This window comes from Branchiostoma belcheri, unplaced genomic scaffold (assembly GCF_001625305.1).
Source record: "Branchiostoma belcheri isolate BF01 breed outbred unplaced genomic scaffold, Haploidv18h27 scaffold29, whole genome shotgun sequence".
NCBI classification, from domain to species: domain Eukaryota; kingdom Metazoa; phylum Chordata; class Leptocardii; order Amphioxiformes; family Branchiostomatidae; genus Branchiostoma; species Branchiostoma belcheri.
The window spans coordinates 990,163-996,544 of record NW_017803898.1 but is presented as its reverse complement, the minus strand read 5'-3'; positions in this window follow the sequence as shown (position 1 = coordinate 996,544).

Here is a 6,382-nt window from a genome sequence, read left to right as displayed (position 1 = left end):
GAAGGACCTGTTACCAGTATCTACAAAAGAAGAGAACATCGGACTTGACTGTGAGTTGACGTTTATTCATAAACTCTTTCAAAAACGGGGTCTGCATGCCGCAAAGCGTAATCAGCCGTTTTTAAGTTTGCATAATGGAAAGTCGGGTCAAACTATTCACCGTTTAACTGCCATCTATGTGATAAAACGTCCAGTCAGTACAAGTAAACTGTAATACGTGGTCGTTCCTTTGCAGCATTCTGCACTTTACCATTTCAAATTTGCATAATTTAAAGTCGAACAATATCAAATGTAATCTACGTGAAACCAACCTGAACAAATGTAAATCGTGGTCACTGCCTTACAGAAGTTAGCACGCAAAGCGCGATCGGGACCTCCCATGCAGACCCTTAAAAATGACAATGAAAGATGTTGGGAAAGGGCATGTTTGCGATCCTCTGAAATTTTCATTCTAAAGGTCATTGTTGAAACTCAACTAGGCCCTCCCTGCTATTTGTTGTCATTTCTGAAAGAGTTCACATTTCTAACATTTAGTTTAAGGTTGTGACTAATCTTTTATTGCAAATGTGACGGAGAACACAGTACATTTTCCTAGTTAGGAATGCACTTGTAATGGTTGCCTGTAGTTTCATTCTGTATAGCAATGGGATATATTTTCAACAGCATTTGTGATCAAACTGTTTGCCCTGATATCCTCTTCATCATGATCCACATCCACCCTTTAAAAACCATTAAATGTTTTATAATAATATGTGAAGAAAAGAAAATCTACATGGTGACACGAAACAATCAATAAAAGAAAGCAAAATGGTCAGGGAAACTAGAGAGGCCGACATTTGCTTGGGAGCAAATACAGCATATTTCAGTCCATCTCCCTCCCACGAAAAAGTGGACTATTCCAAACTTACCCCAGTGTAAAAATGGCAAAGATTCTCAAATAAATGAATTATATAGTAGCTATGTAATTGAGAACAAAGATGCAAGAACAAGCACATTGAATCTCGAAAGCTTTACTAATCTTATTACAGGTATGCAAATACTAACAATGATGAGATTTGATACATTTTGAAGGTCTTAGGCACATAAAATTGAATGTGTGGGTCATTACACACGACTTACGTGCAATGTGACCTCAGGTAACCTGCAATGGAACACATGTTCCATGGATGGAACAGGCCATTCTTTAGATAGAACATGGAACGGGTACAGCACTTTTGGCCCTTTTTTGGCCTGAAATAGCCATTAAAGTCCCCCAAATAAGTCATTTGGAAGTGGTGTATGCCAAACATGTGACTGCTATTCTGTAGACACATGTTCAAGGTACCCTTATACCGAATTTCAGATCATTTGGTTGTTAAACCAGGGCTCAGGATCCAAAAATCCATTTTTTGTCGAAAAATGCCCCAAAAAGCCTTCATAAAAATTTTTCAAAGGCATGTATCAAAAAAATGAAAAAAACGCCTAGGGGTATTGGCCCACTCTACCTCCTTGCCAAATTTCAGGTCATTTGACTAAGAAATGACAGAGTTGAATCCCTTTGACTGTGTGGCAGGAGGAGGAGGAGGAGGAGAAGGAGGAGAAGAAGAAACATGAGGGAACACAATATATTTCATCCATACCATGGTATGGACTGAAATATAATAAAAGCATTGAACATACCTACTTTCATTTGGTAAAGTAAAACCAAAAGCATTCAAAGTGGAAAAAAAATGAAGAGACATTTTATTATGATCATAAATTATAGCAATTAACGTGTACATCAACAGTGAAGATTTTGTATTTGTTGGTATCTGACAAAATTGTTTTCTGATTTTTTAAATATATGATTTGGAACATATGACAGTACAAAATGTAAGCTTTTCTTTCAATGATATCGATAGTCCAGAATATAAAATGTTCAAAACAACGACAAAACTGTATATATAATTATGATTTTCCCTTTATAAACTCCTTTATGAAAAAGAAATTGTCCTTTGTGTGAAGAAATGACAAAGCATTGTAAAGCAATCAAAACAAAGCTTTTAAAAAAGCTGACCGGAGGCCAACATGGGAATAGCTGGTTGGGTAGCATGGGTTCAAGTAATAGGTTACCTTCAGTTGGTGAGTTGAATTGTAGCAATGCTAAAAAAAAGTGACTTTAGATGCACCCTGCTTATAACATTACTTGTGGCAATGATATTTAGAGATATAGCTGTTTTTGAGACAATAGAAAATTCAAAAGAAGAGATGATTGTAAAAATTGTACTGAGTGATACTAGTAGTTCTTGGGCCATAGGAACAATGCGATAATCCTTCTATTCCAAGGACCATAGGAACAAGGCTTCACTGGGTCCGTTCTCTTCGTTCAAAACACTTTTTCTAATTGAATCGTTCAAGACACATTTCATTTCGGAAATGGGTTTTGAAAGAACAGAAATGGGTTTTGAATGAAGAGAACTGACCCAATGAAGCCTTGTCGCATTGTCCCTATGGTCCTTCGTACGGCCCTCCCATCCACCAAGTGCATTTCCATTTCATTTTAGAGCTAGTAGTATAATTAAACTGGACAGTTGCAGTGACAGGTTGACAAAAGTGTCTAATACAAACGTAGCAGGTATGGCCACTGCCAAATGTTGGCTGGTCTTCTATATGGCTCTACGATGGTCTTTGAAACTTATCAGGCAAAAACACATGAAACATTCAAAGATGAATAATGGTATTTTTAAGCACTCAAACAAGGTCAAACATGTTCAGAAAATTAGGTGAAACATTGAAAGAGATATTATTGTGAGGATCATGAACATCTCTAAAATGTATTTGTCTCTGGTTGTCAAATAAGAAATCAAATAACAAGCAGGATTATTCATCTTAACAAAATATACAAAAACACAATTATAGGCATTTACCACCTTTTCTTTTTAAACAATGATGGAGTGGATTTCTGGGAAGTATTTTGGTCACATAATGGTTGTTAGGAATATGTCCTTTTTCTTTACAGAAAATAGAAAAGGCAATGTTGTGCTTTCTTTCTGTAGAGTGAAATGTACTATGTACAGGTAAGCTGTGTGTGATGTTTCAAAGGGAAAAATCAGCAAAACAAGTCTACTTGTCTTTTCGCTAGGATTTTAATTACTCTCAAGTTGTTTTCTACTTTTAATGCAGTCAGGTCAGATAGTGTAGATAGGAAGAGGTTAAAAATCAATCTTGGTATAACTAAACTGCAGATAGAGTTGTTTCTAGTTTAAATGCAGTCAGGTCACAGATAGTGTAGGTAGAAGAAATTTAAAATCAATCTTGGTATAACTAAACTGTAGATAGTTGTTTTTACTTAATGCAGTCAGGTCACAGATAGTGTAGGTAGAATGTTAAAAATCACTCTTGGTATTAACTAAACTGTAGATAAAGTGCTTTCTACTTTTAATGCAGTCAGGTCACAGATAGTGTAGGTAGAAAGGGGTTAAAAATCTTGGTATAACTAAACTGTAGATAGATCGAGTTGGTTTCTACTTCAAATGCAGTCAGATAGCATAGGTAAAAAGAGGTTAAAAATCAGTCTTGGTTTAACTAAACTGTAGATAGTTGCTTTCTTACTTTAAATGCAGTCAGGTACAGATAGGTAGAAGGTTAAAAATCTATCTTCAAGTTGGTATAACTAAACTGTAGATAAAGTTGCTTTGTACTTTAAATGCAGTCAGAATGACAGTGTAGGTAGAAAGAGGTTTAAAATCAATCTTGGTATAACTTAACTGTAGATAAAGTTGCTTTCTATTTTAAATGCAGTCTGAGGTCACAGATAGTGTAGAAGGAGGTTAAAAATCAGTCTTGGTATAACTAAACTGTAGATAAAGTTGTTTTCTATCTTAAATGCAGTCAGGTCACAGATAGTGTAGGTAGAAAGAGGACAAAACACTTAAAATCAATCTTGTTACATGTATAACTAAACTGTAGATAGAGTGCTTTCTACTTTAAATGCAGTCAGGTCACAGATAGTGTAGGTAGAAAGAAGTTTAAAATCAATCTTGGTATAACAAAACTGTAGATAGAGTTACTTTCTAACTTAAATGCAGTCAGGTCACAGATAATGTAGGTAGAAAGAGGTTAAAAAGCAATCTTGGTATAACTAAACTGCAGATAGTTGTTTTCTACTCTAAATTCAGTCAGATCACAGATATTGTAGGTAGGAGGTTAAAAACCAATCTTGGTATAACTAAACTGTAGATTTAGTGCTTTCTACTCTAAATTCAGTCAGGTCACAGATAGTGTAGGTAGAAAGGTTAAAAATCTATCTTGTTATACCTAAACTGTAGATAGAGTTGCTTTCTATTTTAAATGCAGTCAGGGCACAGAATGTGTAGGTACAAAGAGGTTAAAAATCTATCTTGTTATACCTAAACTGTAGATAAAGTGCTTTCTATTTCAAATGCAGTTAAGTCACAGATAGTGTAGGTAGAAAGAGGTTAAAAATCAATCTGGTATAACTAAACTGTAGATGGAGTTGCTTACTACTTTAAATACAGTCAGGTCACAGATATATAAGTGTAGGTAGAAGGAGATTAAAAATCAATCTTGGTATAATTAAACTGTAGATAAAGTGCTATTCTTCTTTAAATGCAGATAGAGTAGGTAGAAAGATTAGAATCGATCTTGGTATAACTAAACTGTAGATAGAGTTGCTTTCTATTTTAAATGCAGTCAGGGCACAGAATGTGTAGGTAGAATGTTAAAAATCACTCTTGGCATAACTAAACTGTAGACAGAGTTACAGTTAGAGGTTGATAAAAAGCACAGTGTCCAGCAGGTATGGCCTTGACAGTGGGTCAGGATCTCTTTCCTGGTCCCCATGGTCTCTGCAAAAGATAGATATCAATAAGAGGATCATATACAAGTACTAAAAGTTAATAGAGGGATAGGGGTGTCTTTTTAGTGAATTCGTGACCACAAATGACCACTCTGGGTCCTTCCTTGTCACATGAATCTGAATTGTTTTGTTCCGTTGTGTCCAGATTGTGCTCCCATTTATTATTCTGAAGTTTTATAAATCGTAGTTGACAGTTTTACTTCCATCTTTTAAGCGAATGACCACTTAACGCCTTGCAAAATATTGGCCCTTGCGCAACTGGGCAAAAAATCCTGACCACCACAAACAAGTACAAATAGGTGTCTCCTGAATTCCTGCAAAGTTTCCGTACTGTACGCACTTTTAAAGTACCGTTTTTGCCGAAATCATGATGACATTGTATAATTTGCCAAAAAAAGGTACTTTAAAAGCGTGTACAGCACGGAAACTTTGCAGGAATTCAGGAGACATCTATTTAAACTTTATCATTTGTGGTGGTGAATTTTGGCCCAGTTGTGCAAGGGCCGATATTTTGCAGGGCATTAAATAGAAGTCCAACTTGCAACTTCGATTTATAAAACTTCGGATTAATAAATGGAAGCAAAATTTGGACATGGCTCAGCAAAAAATTCAGATTCATGCGACAAGGATGGCCCCAGAATGGTAATTTCTGGTCATTTGCTAAGGCCCGGTTTACACGTGCGTCGTTTATATGTGTCAGGCGTGGAACGACATGCGCACTGCACTGCATGTTTTGTGCGACAGATTTTTTTGTGTGTGTAAACAACGCCCGGCGCAGGTTGTGTACACGCTAAAAAATCTGTCGCACAAAACGCGCAGTGCGGCGTGCGCGTTGTTCCACGCCTGACACATATAAATGACACACGTGTAAACTGGGCCTTAAAAGACGCTCCTGTTAAGTCATTTCACAGGTAGATTTAAAGTAAAATATACTGTAGACAGACTTTTAAGTCTTACAGCGACAGGTTGAGTTGACACGTGACGTAAAAGCTTTCTACTTGCATTGAGATGTAGACCACGTTTAAGTTACAAAAGTTAAGGCAGATAGTTTTCTGTGTTAGGGCAAAAATTTAGGCAGGTTTTAAAATAGCTGATAGCATCATTAAAATCTAGTCTGAAAGAACTTTCGAGCAAACTGTAGGAGTAGTTTTGTTTTGCTGATTTTTTTCTGAGTGAATTTTCCCGCCAAAACTAACACTAATTGGCACCCTCACCTGGCTAATTAATTGGATTAAGTTTTCCCGCCAAAAAACTTAGTATATGGAGCACTCTAACCTTGAACTTGTGCCCCCCTCCCCACACTTAGCTTCTTCCACAACTCACACAGTATGTTAGTTACACTGTTCCAACACTTTCGACTTCTTTGCACATGTAACTTCTCTGAACAAGTAGTAACCACACTCTGCTACCCAAACACGTAGTTGATCGAGCACAGTTTTTTCCACCACAATGACTTTAGAATCTCTCGCTCTCCTGGTCAGTCAATTTGCACTGGTATACTGATGTTTCGAAGCATCAATGTCTCCCAAAAAAGACATCCCTCGG